The 14,614-nt window shown below is 49.8% G+C and overlaps 1 protein-coding gene across 8 annotated transcripts in view; it reads left to right on the plus strand.

The window, feature by feature from the left end:
* CSNK1E (casein kinase 1 epsilon) overlaps positions 1-1,567 on the plus strand; it is a 39,540-nt gene extending 37,973 nt beyond the window's left edge. For 6 of the 8 annotated variants that reach the window (XR_001883194.1, XR_001883193.1, XR_001883196.1 and 3 more), the window contains one exon: positions 325-1,567. The gene's annotated coding sequence lies outside the window, so the exon portion shown is untranslated. The remainder of the gene's footprint in view (positions 1-324) is intronic. The other 2 variants (XR_001883195.1, XM_017861305.1) reach the window with 1 other exon arrangement.
* The last annotated feature ends 13,047 nt before the right edge of the window (positions 1,568-14,614 follow it).

Below are 14,614 nucleotides of genomic sequence, written 5' to 3' on the forward strand. Positions count from 1 at the left end.
CCAGCACTTTGGGAGGCCCAGATGGGCAGGTCACTTGAGGTCAGGAGTTCAAGACCAGCCTGGCCAACATGGTGAAAACCCATCCCTACTAAAAGCAGAAAAATTAGCTGGGTGTGGTGGTGGGCACCTGTAATCCCAGCTACTTGGGAGGCTGAGACAGGAGAATCGCTTGAACCCGGGAGGTGGAGGTTGCAGTGAGTTGAGATTGTGCCACTGCCCTCCAGCCTGGGGGACAGAGCAAGACTCCATCTCAAAAAAAAAAAAAAAAAAGAGTAGCCAGAGACAGCTGTGCACCTCACCTGTCTTCTCCCTTCTCCCTTCTAGTGTCTTCACTGTATTTTCTTTTAAAAAAAACAAAAAAAGATGGCAAAAATAAACCACTCAAAAGAACAACAAAAAAAACCCAGCACAAAACTGACGATGGAGTTTGTTTCTTTGATTTCTTTGCCAATGGCAAGAAGATGAGATGCCCTCAGCACTGAGGATTCTTGTCCCTTTGTGGTGCCCGCTACCCCCAACCTTCAGGCTGCTAGATGCTCCCCTGACAACACCAGGCTACAGGAGCCAGACGCCACGGCCCTGCCCAGCCTCCTGTTCCTGCCCCCACCCGTCACCTGCCTGGAGAGGAACGGGTCGGCTCCGGGTCGGAGAAGTGACAGGTCCCAGAGCCAAAGCCGGCCCTCGAGCATCAGCAGGCAGTGGTGTGGTCAGTCGAAGGCAGTTCCCACCGAGTTTCCCGAGCCTCGCAATCCAGGAGATACGCACAGCCCCACCCACTGAGATGACAGTGGCTGACTTCCCGTGCTGGGCTTTTCCAGTGTCCCCCTGGGGTGTCCCCCTGGCCTCCAGGCTCCCCTCTGCCTCTCCATGGAGTGGATGGGGAGGTTGTGGGGGTCGGCGTCCCTTGTGTGCGTGTGTGGATGTATTGACCTGTGTTTCCCAGGACAGCAGGTGCCACGGCCTGCCCCGCCTGCCAGCCCAAATTCCCGTTCTCCTGTGTTTACTAACAAGGACATGGGGGTGGGCGGTGACCTCCGCATTCCTCAGAGTTCAGAGGGTCCTCACTGCCACCGATCCCCCCTCAACCCGTCATCAGCCGGTGGCAGCTCCATCTTCCGTTCCTGGTTTTAGGGCAGAATCCATGGAGACTACTTCCAGAAGGCATCTGACTCTGAGTTATAAATTACTTCCCTGGTCCTGACAGTCACCTGGGGTCCCCCCTCTCCCTGGGTTCCACCTTTCTGAGGAGGAGCCTGGGGTCAGGGCTGGGTTTTGGATTAACTCATCCTTCCTAGTTAACACCTCTTTTGTTTTATTTTATTTTATTTTGTTTGTTTTCTCCGTGTGTGTGTTTTCCTAATTTATTTACCTCTGTTTCCCCTTTTCCTTTTTTTTTTTTTAATTAAAGAGCAAAGCTTTTTATTACTTTGTAATTTAAAAAACTGAAAAAAAAAAACTGAAGAACTTTGGGGGGAATTTTGTACTTTTTTCCTGTGTAAATATTGGACTTTTTTGAGCTTTATTGTGGTTGTTAATTTGAAGTAATAAAGTAGAAAAGATAAAGTGACGGAGGCAGCCCTTTGTCCACCTCTGTGCCCTTGGGACTCTCCCCGCAGAACCAGAAGTGGGTCTTGCTGGGATCAGCACAGTCAGTGAGGAACAAGCCCTCGCCCTGGAGGCAGGTGTGACTGGGGCCACTTTCACAACACTTGGGCTGTGGTTGGGATGTCCAGGGGGCTTTGAAAACATGAGTGCACACAGACGCCACGCGGGGGTCTTGTAAAGAGGGTGGGGTGGGGCTGAGAGCTTCTCCCTGCACACTCCAGCTGTGCTGATGGCCCGGGACCCCTCTTTGAGAAGCAAGGCCCTAAAAGCTCTTCACACATGATTTTATCCACACAAGAATTCTGAGTTAGGTCCTGTTAATAGCTCTACCTTCGGACAAGAAACTGGTCCTGCTGTAAAATATCTTGCCCACAGTCACAGCTCTAGTGGCAGAGGCAAGACTTGAGCCCAGGCCATCTCGCTGTGGGGGTTGTGGAGGTGCTGTGACCCTCTCCACCGCTGACCCTGGGGCTCCATGAGGGAGGATGCTGGAGCGAGCTCCGATAGTGACCCTGGGCAAGGTCCTTCAGCTAAGCCTTGATAAAAGGGCAGCGCACAGCCTCGCCTGCCTTGGTCTCACCAGCTTGGAAAAGAATCTGTCAGTCTGCATTTACCCAACACAGTTCACTTCCTTTCGTTAAGCCAAGAGCCATTATTGCCACAGTCTCAATCCAGAGGCAAGAGCGAAGCTAATAGGCTAATAGGTCTGCCAGGGAAGCGGGTGGAAGGCCCTGGAAGGTTCCCCTTGGGTGTTTTGAAATCCTGGACGTAGCTCAAGGCCTCTTCCAGTGCTGGCCGTCAAGACCCAGTGACCCCCAGCTCATGGCCTGGTGAAGAGTTTCCTGCTGTGTGAGGCCCATGTAAAGGTGGGGTCCCCTTTACAAGCATCAGGTTTCAGGTCTGTTACCCAAAGCCAGGAAATGCCAGTAGGCCCTGGAATGGCAGGTGGTAAGCAGAGCCCGGGTCTTGGGGCTGGGTGGCAGCCGGGAGTCAGTGGTCAGTTGGTCAGCCTGTGAAGTGCCATTTTGTTCACCCACACTTGGTTGAATGAGGTGCTGGGGGAATGCAGCAGAGAGGCTGGTCCAACCTGCCCCCGGCCTCCCTGGAGCTTAGGACCTTCTGGGATGGACAACCTGACATCAGACAGCAAGTGGAAGTTATCAGCTAGAGGCCCTGAGAGAAAATAATAAGGAGCTGGTCTTTATATGTCTTTTACAGTGAAAAGTATAGTTCCTTTTTTTCTTTTGGAGACAGGATCTTGCTTTGTCACCCAGGCTGGACTGTGGTGGTGCAATCATGGCTCACTGCAGCTTCAACTTCCCAGGCTCAAGGGATCCTCCTGCCTCAGCCTCTCTAGTAGCTGGGACCACAGGTGTGCGCCACCATGCCTGGCTAATTTTTGTATTTTTTCGTAGAGATGAGGGCTCACTATGTTGCCCAGGCTGGTCTTGAACTCCTGAGCTCAAGCAATCCTCCCACCTCAGTCTCTGAAAGTGCTGGGTTTACAGGCATAAGCCATTGTGCCTAGCCTATTTCATCAATTGTAATAATAAGCTAATGCTTCTCCCCCTCCTCTTTTTTGGTTTACTTTTTGGATATGAAGGTGTTTACATACATGAAGTCAAGCTGTCTAAAAAGCTATAATCTGAGAATCCCTCCCGCCCCTGCTGCTCTGCCACATTTCTACCCATCATGCTTCTTCCTGCACTTCTTACTCAGAGGGCTAATGTTTGGGAGTGGGCAGTGGCTGACAGCCTCTAAGGAAGTGACATTAATGTATCAACCATACAGTTTATTAAGTACGCCAAATAATCACAAGGAAATTTTGCCCCTACCAGAGGGGGCAAACAGGCACCTGCTGAATTCTTTTCATTCATGCCACAAAAACCACTTGCTAACTGGGCTTGTGTGGGCACCAGGGTGCCAGGTACTAGGCTGGAGGTGGTGCAGGCGTGGAGGGTTGGGAGCACAGGATTGACATCCTGGGGGCTTTGGGCAGATCTCAGTTTCCTCCTCCGTAATGTGGGGGTGATGATGCCTGTTTCTGAGGGTTGCCAGAATTCAGCAAGACCTCAGATCAACACAAGGGCTGAGTTCATTGAGGGCTCACCTGTGCCAGGCCATTTCCAACCCTTTGCTCCCAACAAGTCTGTGAGGTTAGTGTATTATGCTCCTTATTTTATTTTATTTTAATTTAATTTATTTTTTGAGATGGAGTTTCGCTCTTGTTGCCCAGACCGGAGTGCAATGGCACAATCTCGGCTCACTGCAACCTCCGCCTCCCGGGTTCAAGCGATTTTCCTGTCTCAGCCTCCCAGGTAGCTGGGATTACAGGCATGCGCCACCATGCCCGGCTAATTTTGTATTTTTAGTAGAGACGAGGTTTCTCCATGTTGGTCGGGCTGGTCTTGAACCCCTGACAGGTGATCCACCCACCTCAGCCTCCCAAAGTGCTGGGATTATAGGTGTGAGCCACCGTACCTGGCCATGTGATCCCTATTTTATAGATGAGGACCCTGAGGCACAGAAAAGATGTCCGGCTCCGCAGCCCACGCTGCTGACGTTGACTCCATAGTCCCAGGTACCTTGTAAGCGCTCTGTTACGATAACTCCTTGTTTCAAACATGAAGTGTGAATCTTAGCTTCCAGGGACTCATGGCCTACTCAGGGGAAGGACTCAGAGTGGCAAGTGGTTCACCCCAATCTAGAATCCAGTGTGAGAGGCCTAGTGTGAACTAAGGGCAAAGGAGGGCGGGAATGTGTCTGATACCATCAAGGAAGGTGTTTCAAAGGTACTCAGCCTGAGCCTTGAGATATGAGTGGGATTTTGCTGGGGAAAGTCATTCCCAGCAGAGGCAACAGCATGTGCAAAGGCCAGAAGAGGTAGGAACTAGCATGAGATACTCAGGGAGGTTCAAACAGGGAGTGGGAGGGAGACAAGTCACAGTGGCTAAGGTTGGAGAAGTCTGATCCTGCAGAAGCAGGCTTGCATCCAGAAAATTCTCCCACTCCCTAGCTGCAAGCTCTCGGCCTTCTTGAGCCCTGATTTCCTAATCTGTAAAATGGGGAGAATTGTCTGCACAGAAGCTGTTATGCACCCTTAGCCTGACCCCTTCTGGGCCCACTCGCCTGACTTCCATCGGGCAGCACCTGGACCTTGAGGAGCCTCTACTGGGGGAGGGGCACAATGGAAGTTAACTTGGAGAATGTGAATCTGGCGACAGTGGGCAGGGAGATTGGAGAACAGAGAAAGCTGGCAGGAAGAAGGCTTAGGAAGCTGAGGTCACAACCCAGGCACGAGGTGTCCGGGAGGCCAGGATGACTGAACTGCTTCAGAATAAGATCTGTTCTTTTTTTTTTTTTTAGACGGAGTCTCGCTCTGTCGCCCAGGCTGGAGTGCAGTGGCTCGATTTCGGCTCACTGAAAGCTCCGCCTCCCGGGTTCACGGCATTCTCCTGCCTCAGCCTCCTGAGTAGCTGGGACTACAGGCTCCTGCCACCGTGCCCGGCTAATTTTTTTTTTTTGTATTTTTAGTAGAGACTGGGTTTTACTGTGGTCTCGATCTCCTGACCTCGTGATCTGTCCGCCTTGGCCTCCCAAAGTGCTGGGATTACAGGCGTGAGCCACCACGCCCAGCCTAATTTTTGTATTTTTAGTAGAGACGGGTTTTCACCATGCTGTCCAAGCTGGTCTTGAACTCCTGAACTTGTGATCCGCCCACCTTGGCCTCCCAAAGTGCTGGGATTACAGGCAGGAGCCACAGCACTCGGCCAGAAGGTCTGTCCTTAGCAGATTGAGAGAGAGGGGGGAATTGAGAGTCTCTGGGGCTGCCAGCCTGAGGTCCTGGGAGCATGAGCATGGCAGGATCACTTATGGGAAGCTAGCTTGGGTTGGAGGCGGGGGCACATTCTCAGCCCCAAGCCAAAGAGGGGCAGCCAGAGGTGCTCAGCCGGAGGAGTGGGGCATTGGGTGGGAGGAGGTTGTTGTGAGGTCAAAGAGGCCTGCAAGTGTTTTGGAGGCCACAGAACCCTTGAGCAGGGGGTATCCACGACTAGACAGCAAAAGATTCTGAAAACGAAGGAGGGGAGGGACCAGGGAGACTTTGACCTGGGACAAAAGAAGGGGCTGGGTTTCCTCTGCACTTGGTCTCGTCACCTCCCCTCTGTTTCTTATCCCCTTCAAAAATACAAGCTCCGACCGGGCGTGGTGGCTTCCGCCTGTAATCCCAGCACTTTGGGAGGCCAAGGTGGGTGGATCACGAGGTCAGGAGATTGAGACCATCCTCGCCAACATGGTGGAACCTCATCTCTACTAAAAATACAGAAATTAGCTGGGCATGGTGGCGCGTGCCTGTAATCCCAGCTACTCAGGAGGCTGAGGCAAGAGAATCGCTTGAACCAGGGAGTTGGAGATTGCAGTGAGCTGAGATCACTGCACTCCAGCCTGGCAACAGAGCAATACTCCGTCTCAAAAGTAAAAAGAAAAAAATACAAGCTCCTGAAGTCACTGGCCTGCCCCCTTTTAGGGGCAGCATCCCCTTTCCATTCACTGCCTTCCCGCTTCCTACCTTTGGTGTCCCCACCCCAAGGTTTCCCAAGGGAGAATGGATCAGGCAGACCCCTGAAGCAGCTCCAACGGAAACCCCTTTAGTGCAGTATTATTTTTATTTATTTATTTGAGACAGGGTCTTGCTCTGCTGCCCAGGCTGGAGTGCAATGAGAGGATCACGGCTCACTATAACCTCCACCTCCCAGGCTCCAAGGATCCTCCTACTAGCTAGGGTCACAGGTAAGCACCACCACCACGCCTGGATAATTTTTTTTTTTTTTTTTTTTTTTTGGTAGAGACAGGGTTCTCTCTATGTTGCCCAGGCTGGTCTCAAACTCCTAGGCTCAACCCATTCTCCAGCCTCAGCCTCCTAAAGTGTCTGGATTACAGGTGTGAGCCACTGTGCTCGGTCAGCAGTGCAAAGTGTTATAGCAAAGTGAAATATTCTCTCTCCCCTCCTCTCCTCCCTCCTCTCATCTCTGCTTTATTTCAGAAACAGCTGTGGAAACAGTTATGGCTGAGAATGCTCAGTCCCCATGGCCTCTTTCCCAGAGCCTACAGCACAAGCGCCCACAGGAACACAGCCGGTCATTGGAGAAATTCACACATTCCAAGCTCTGACCTCACTCTGCCCAATTACCAGACATCCGTAATTTGTTCTCAAAGCAGCCTTCTCCAGGGTCTGCCTGTTTCCGGCCTGCATGTGGGCCAGGGAGGGAGAAATGCCAAGGTGCAGGATAAAGGTTGCCATGAAGCCACCTTTTTCTCCTTCTCCTCCCTCTGGCTTCCTCTTCTTTCACCCTAGCCTTGGGCACCAATGGCAGCTCTCTATCCTTTTAAGTGGCCCATGTGAAGCCGTGTCCCGTAGCCTACTGAGGTTCAGGGAAGGTGCACATCTAGGGCTTGACTTCACCAAGGTTGCCCGGGCAGGAGAGGCTGATGGGATGAGCAGAGGGCTCAGCCCTGAAGCTGTGGGAGGAGCACTGCCCCTTTAAGAAGGCCAACCTCACACCTGTAATCCCAGCACTTTGGGAGGCTGAGGTGGGCAGATTACCTGACGTCAGGAGTTAGACACCAGCCTGGTCAACATGGTGAAACCCCGTCTCTACTAAAAATACAAAAATTAGGTGGACGTGGTGGCACACGCCTGTAGTTCCAGCTACTTGGAAGGCTAAGACAGGAGAATTGCTTGCAGTGAGCTGAGATTGCGCCACTGCACTCCAGCCTGGGTGACAGAGCAAGACTCCATCTCAAAAAAAAAAAAAAAAGGCCCACCTGGGGCAAATGATGCCTACAGATAGTAACCTGGGCTCCTCCAGGGCCCTTGAAGAATGTCTTCTCAAGTAATTATGCCTCCCAAGGCCTTTCATCCCAGCATCTTGAAAGCACATAGTGTAATTAACTTTGAAGTCACCCTATGCAGGTTTACCAAGGGCTGGCCTGAGACCTGATGAGTCACTGCAGCTCTGCCACTCAGGCAGAGCTTGTTGCAGCTTCCCTGAGAAAATCCAGGACCTTGCCGGGGGTGGTGGCTCACGCCTGTAATCCCAGCACTTTGGGAGACTGAGGTGGGCAGATCATGGGGTCATGAGTTTGAAACCAGCCTGGCCAACACAGTGAAACCCCGTCTCTACTAAAAATATAAAAATCAGCTGGGCATGGTGGTGCGTGCCTGTAGTCCCAGCTACTTGGGAGGCTGAGGCAAGAGAATCACTTGAACCTGGGAGGCAGAAGTTGCAGTGAGCTGGGATTGTGTCATCGCACTCCAGCCTGGGCAGCAAAGCGAGACTCCATCTCAAAAAAAAAAAAAAAAAAAAAAAGAAAAGAAAACCCAGGACCCAGCCTCCCTAGCTCCCTGTATGCCCCTGACCCAAAGGTGGACCTCCCTTTCCTGATGGCATGTCCTGGACAGGTGACTACATCCTGGGATTTTGTAAAGAATCTGAAACATCTTTCTGGTGATTCCAGGAAAACTGATAGGAAATCCTTCTTGTTGGCCTGTTTTTGTTTGCTTGTTTGTTGGCTACATAAGTTTGAAGTGGGACTCATCTCACCAATGATGGAGTCACAGGTCATGTGTGCAACTGAGAGAGAGAGAGAGAAAGGAAGCTTCCTCTCTTGTGTCTCCTACTCAGGCTCCTTACACAGCAATCTGTGAATCACCACCAGCTGCATCCCTGATTCACTCACACACACACATCCCAGATAGCGCACCCACTAGGAATGGCCTTGTTCTGCTTGCTGATGGCCATTGATATCCTGAATGTCACCACCCCAACAAGAAGGGCTGCATGAAGTTGGAAGCATTTTCTGTTGCTGGCTGATTTCCACCAAGGGGGTGCTGGCATCGGTTCCCGGGTTCATTTAACAAACAGGCTGCGCAGGTGTGACAAGTAACATTGGTCAAGTAACATTGCCTCTCTCTGTCTCAGTTTCCTCATCTGCCAGGTGGCACTCACAAGATCTTGGTTTACATTGCCTGCCACATAATGAATGCTCAATGAACAGCAGCAGTGATGAAGATGATGAAGGACACTCATCATCTTCCTGCGTGTCAGGAAGGACACTCATCCCCTGCATGTCAGGTTCTGGGAACAAAAGGATGATTAAGATCCAGTCCCTTTTGCCCTCTGTTTGTGTGAGCACCCGTTCTCCTGACTTCCAGAAATTTCTTGTATGTTGAAAATCACACACAAGGCTGGGCCCGGTGGCTCACGCCTGTAATCCCAGCACTTTGGGAGGCCAAGGTGGGTGGATCAGAAGGTCAGGAGTTCAAGACCAGCCTGACCAATACAGTGAAACCCTGTCTCTACTAAAAATACAAAAATTAGCCAGGCGTGGTGGCAGGCACCTGTAGTCCCAGCTACTCGGGAAGCTGAGGCAGGAGAATACCTTGAACCCAGGAGACAGAGGTTGCGGTGAGCTGAGATCATGCCACTGCACTCCAGCCTGGGTGACAGAGCAAGACTCCGTCTCAAAAAAAAAAAAAAAAAAAACGAAAACAAACAAACAAACAAATAAATAAATAAAATCACATACAAATATTTGCATTAATGGCTGGGAGCGGTGGCTCATGCCTGTAATCCCAGCACTTTGGGAGGCTGGGGCAGGTAGATCACTTGAAGTCAGGAGTTCGAGACCAGCTTGGCCAACATGGTGAAACCCGTCTTTACTAAAAAAAAAAAATTAGCTGGCTGAGTGCGGTGGCTCACGCCTGCAATCCCAGCACTTTGGGAAGTCAAGTCGGGCGGATCGCAAGGTCAAGAGTTCGAGACCAGCCTGATCAACACATAGAAACCCTGTCTCTACTAAAAATACAATAATTAGCTGGGTGTGGTGGCACGTGTCTGTAATCCCAGCTACTCAGGAGGCTGAGGCAGGAGAATTGCTTAAATCCGAGAGGCAGAGGTTGAAGTGAGCTGAGATCCCACCACTGCACTCCAGCCTGGGCGACAGAGTGAGACTTCATCTCAAAACAAACAAACAAACAAACAAACAAACAAAAACTTTGCCAGGCATGGTGGCACACGCCTGTAGTCCCAGCTACTTGGGAGGCTGAGGTGGGAGAACTGCTTGAAACCGGGAGGTGGATGTTGCATTAAGCCGAGATCGCACCACTGCACTCCAGCCTGGGCCACAGAGTGAGACTCTGTCCTCCCCTCTCCAAAAATAAAAAAAAGATGGAGTCTCACTCTGTGGTCCAGGCTGGAGTGCAGTGGTGCGATCTCGGTTCACTGCAACCTCCGCCTCCCGGGTTCAAGAAATTCTCCCGTCTCAGCCTCCCGGGTAGCTGGGATTACAGGTGCCCGCCCCCACGCCTGGCTAATTTTTGTATTTTTAGTAGAGATGGGTTTTACCATGTTGGTCAGGATGGTCTCGATATCTTGACCTCGTGATCTGCCTGCCTCAGCCTCCCAAAGTGCTGCGATTACAGGTTGTGAGCCACTGTGCCCGGCCAAGACTCTGTCTTAAAAAAAAAAAAAGAAGAATTGCATTAGTGAGGCATCCAGTATGCATTATTCTGCATGACATATTTTTTTTCCCACTTGGTGACAGGGAGAATGAAAGTTTTATCAGGGGCCTGAAGAAAGGGTAGGAATTAACTAGAAGAAAGAAAGGGATGGAGACAGCAGTGAGAAAGAGTGTGTTTTAGGTGATGCGAACAGCAGCATCAAGGCTGTGATACTAGACAGCACGTGGCTGCTGGAAATACAATCATTGGTGACAGTGTGAGGGGCAGATTTGCTTAAAAACTGATGCACTGGCCAGGCACAGTGGCTCATGCCTCTAATCTTAGCACTTTGAGAGGTCAAAGCAGGAGGATCACTTGAGGCCAGGAGTTTGAAAACAGCCTAGTCCACATAGCAAGACCCTGTCTCAAAATAAATAAATAAAATAAATAAATAAATAAATAATAAGGAAAGAAAAGAAAAAAATTAGTTGGGCCTGGTGGTTTGTACCTGTAGTCTCAGCTACTTAGGAGGCCAAGGCAGGAGGACTGTGTGCGCCTAAGAGTTCAAGGTTTCAGTGAGCCATGATCATGCCACTGAACTCCAGCCTGGGCGACAGAGAGAAAGAGAGAGACGCCGTTTCAAAAACAAAAACAAAAAATCAACAACAACAGAACTGGCCTTTTGGGCCTGTTTACATTTTCACTTCTAAACAGCCATTTCGGATTTTTGGCTGGGCGCAGTGGCTCAAACCTGTAATCCCAGAACTTTGAGAGGCCGAGGTGGGCAGATCACGAGGTCAGGAGTTTGAGACCAGCCTGGCCAACATGGTGAAATCCCGTCTCTATTAAAATACAAAATTAGCCGGGAGTGGTGGTGGGAGCCTGTAATCCCAGCTACTCAGGAGGCGGAGGCAGGAGAATCGCTTGAAACCGAAAGGCGGAGGTTGCAGTGAGCCAAGATCGCACCACTGCACTCCAGCCTGGGCAAAAAGAGCGAAACTCTGTCTCAAAAAAANAAAATCAACAACAACAGAACTGGCCTTTTGGGCCTGTTTACATTTTCACTTCTAAACAGCCATTTCGGATTTTTGGCTGGGCGCAGTGGCTCAAACCTGTAATCCCAGAACTTTGAGAGGCCGAGGTGGGCAGATCACGAGGTCAGGAGTTTGAGACCAGCCTGGCCAACATGGTGAAATCCCGTCTCTATTAAAAATACAAAAATTAGCCGGGAGTGGTGGTGGGAGCCTGTAATCCCAGCTACTCAGGAGGCGGAGGCAGGAGAATCGCTTGAAACCGAAAGGCGGAGGTTGCAGTGAGCCAAGATCGCACCACTGCACTCCAGCCTGGGCAAAAAGAGCGAAACTCTGTCTCAAAAAAAAAAAAAAAAGGAAAGAAAGAAATTGGGGCTTATTGAGTCTTACAAGATTTGCCCAGAATCTCACAGCCTGTCAGTGGTGGAGCTGGGATTTGACCAGGCCGTTGACGATTGCACAGGCTAAAGGCCTCCAAAGAGCCACCCTATGCTGATTGCTGATGGCTCTGTCCTAGGTCCCTCTATCTCTGCTCTGAGTGAGGTCACATCTCAGCCCTGTCCCTGATCTTCCCTCTGGATGACCCTTGGAGAGCCACTTAAAATCCCAGAGAGGCAGAACATCTGAGTTTTTTTGTTGTTGTTTTTTTTCCCCCAGCACTCTTTCCCAGTTTTTCTGGTCATGGAACCCCATTTTTCTTTAGGTACTCACGCCTCCTTTTCAGTACATTTAGTTCTGAAGGGGCTGACTCCACCCACTGGCTCCAGGGTGGGGCTGTGATCCAGGCCTGGCCAATTGATGCCCTGCATTTCCTGGCTACAATGATTGGCTCAGAGATGGGACTCAAGCTGGGCCAATCAGAGGTGACTGTGGGACATATCTTGGAATTCTTGGGAAAGAGATGCTCTCTCTGCCACTGGGGAGAAAAGGCCCCATGGGAATGGGGCCTACACACACACAAACACACACGCACACAGCAAGAGACAGAGAGAAATAGCATCCCAGTGACACTGTGTGAGGTCTCAAATCCAGCTCTGCTTTAAATTTCTTAATTAAGTGAACCCATAAATTCCCCTTTTTTAGTTCATTATTTTATTTTTGAGACAGCGTTTTGCTCTTGTTGCCCAGGCTGCATTGCAATGGCGTAATCTCAGCTCACTGCAACCTCTGCCTCTCGGGTTCAAGCGATTCTCCTGCCTCAGCCTCCTAAATAGCTGGGATTACAGGCATGCGCCACTACACCCAACTAATTTTGTATTTTTAGTAGAGATGGGGTTTCACTGTGTTGGCCAGGCTGGTCTCGAACTCCTGACCTTAGGTGATCTGCCCACCTTGTCATCCCAAAGTGCTGGGATTACAGGTGTAAGCCTTAAAAAACATTTTTTTTTCTTTCTGAAAACATAATATGCTTTTGAAACACTTTTGGAAAATACAGAGAAGCAAAATGAAAATAAAATTAAAAGAAGATAGCCCAATGTTCATAATCTTGCCACTTAGAACAATCCACTATTGGCATTTTGTTATATTTCCTTACAATCTTTTATATTATTATTTTTTAAGACTAGTCAAGTGAAACAGTGGGAGTGGAGAAGGAACAAAGCCAATCTTTCTTTCTTTTCTTTTTGTTTTTGAGACGGGGTTTCGCTCTTGTTGCCCAGGCTGGAGTGAAGTGGCGTGATCTCAGCTCACTGCAACCTCTGCCTCCCAGGTTCAAGTGATTCTCCTGCCTCAGCCTCCCAAGTAGCTGGGATTACAGGCATGCGCCACCATGCCCAGCTAATTTTGTATTTTTAGTAGAGACAGGGGTTTCACCATGTTGGTCAGGCTGGTCTCGAATTCCTGACCTCAAGTGATCTACCCGCCTCGGCCTCCCAAAGTGTTGGGATTACAGGCATGAGCCACCAAGCCCAGCCAAAGCCAATTTTTCTTCTAAGCATTTTTTTTTTTACAGCATTCAGAAAGGCTATCATATAAGTTTGTAACTGCCTTTTTCACTCGATGAGGAAATGATTAGTAATGTGTCCAGAGACTACATTAATCTCTATACAATATGCCATTCGTGGCATGGATCTACACAATTTACTTAACCGTTCTTCAATGACTTTCAGGTTATTTCCAATTTTTTGTTAGGGAGAAACTAATTAAAACATAATTTGGAGGATAGAGAGGGAGGTGGGATCAAGAAGGAACCATGCCAGGCACGGTGGCTCAAGCCTGTAATCTCAGCACTTTGGGAGGCCAAGGCAGGCGGATCATGAGTTCAAGAGATAGAGACCTTTCTGGCCAACATGGTGAAACCCCATCTCTACTAAAAATACAAAAATTAGCTGGGCCTGGTGGTGCGTGCCTGTAGTCCCAGCTACTCAGGAGGCTGGGGCAGGAAAATTGCTTTAATCCGGGAGGTGGAGGTTTCAGTGAGCCAAGATGGTGCCACTGCACTTCAGCCTGGCGACAGAGCGAGACTACATCTCAAAAAAAAAAAAAAAAAAAAAGGTGATATCTGATTTGGTCCTTGAAGGGAGAGTAAGAGTAGCTGTTTGCTGAGTTGAGTTGAAAAGGGTGGAGCTGGGCATTGAGAAAAGTATTCTTTCTTCATTAGCCTGTGGGCAGGGGGAAGGGTGATTCTGGGGGTCTGGGAAACCATTATAATTGTCCAGAAGTTAAGGCAGACTGAACCAGGACAGTGGAGGGGAAAGGGGACAAATTTAAGTGGAATCTTTGAGCCTGATTAGAAAGAATAGGCCAGGCATGCTGAGCACATCTGCAATCCCAACACTTTGGAAGGCAGAGGCAGAAGGATTGCTTGAGGCCAGGAGTTCAAGACCCTGTCGTTATAAAAACATTAAAAACAAAAAATTAGACCAGGTGCGGTGGTTCACGCCTCTAATCCTAGCACTTTGGGAGACTGAGGTGGGTGGATTGCCTGAGCTCAGGAGTTCGAGAGTACCCTGGGCAACATGGTGAAACTCCAACTTTGCTAAAACAAAAAAAACAAACAAACCCCCCCCGAAAAATTAGCTGGTCATAGTGGCGCGTGCCTGTAATCCCAGCTACTCAGGAGGCTGAGGCAGGAGAATTGCTTGAACCTGGGAGGTTGCAGTGAGTTGAGATAGCGCCACTGCACTCCAGCCTGGGCAATAGAGCAAGACTCTGTCAATAAATAAATAAATAAATAGAAAATTAGCCGAGTGTGATGGTATGCCCACGTAGTCCTAGCTACTTGGGAGGCCGAGGTGGAGGATCACTTGAGCCCAGGAGTTTGAGGCTGCAGTGATCTATGATCAAAGCACTGCACCCCAGCCTGGGTGAGACAGCAAAACCCTGTCTCTTAAAAGAAAGGATGGGTAGCTGCCTGGAGGAGGGGTGGGAAGGAAGATAGCAAGGGAGGTGTTTATCTTCATTTTGGAAAGCCTGACTAAAGGTCTTGAGAGGGCTTTTTTTGCTTCCACAGGGAGCACCAAAACTAGGGCCCCCAATA

Source organism: Rhinopithecus bieti, unplaced genomic scaffold (genome assembly GCF_001698545.2).
Source record: "Rhinopithecus bieti isolate Rb0 unplaced genomic scaffold, ASM169854v2 scaffold_56975, whole genome shotgun sequence".
Taxonomy (NCBI): domain Eukaryota; kingdom Metazoa; phylum Chordata; class Mammalia; order Primates; family Cercopithecidae; genus Rhinopithecus; species Rhinopithecus bieti.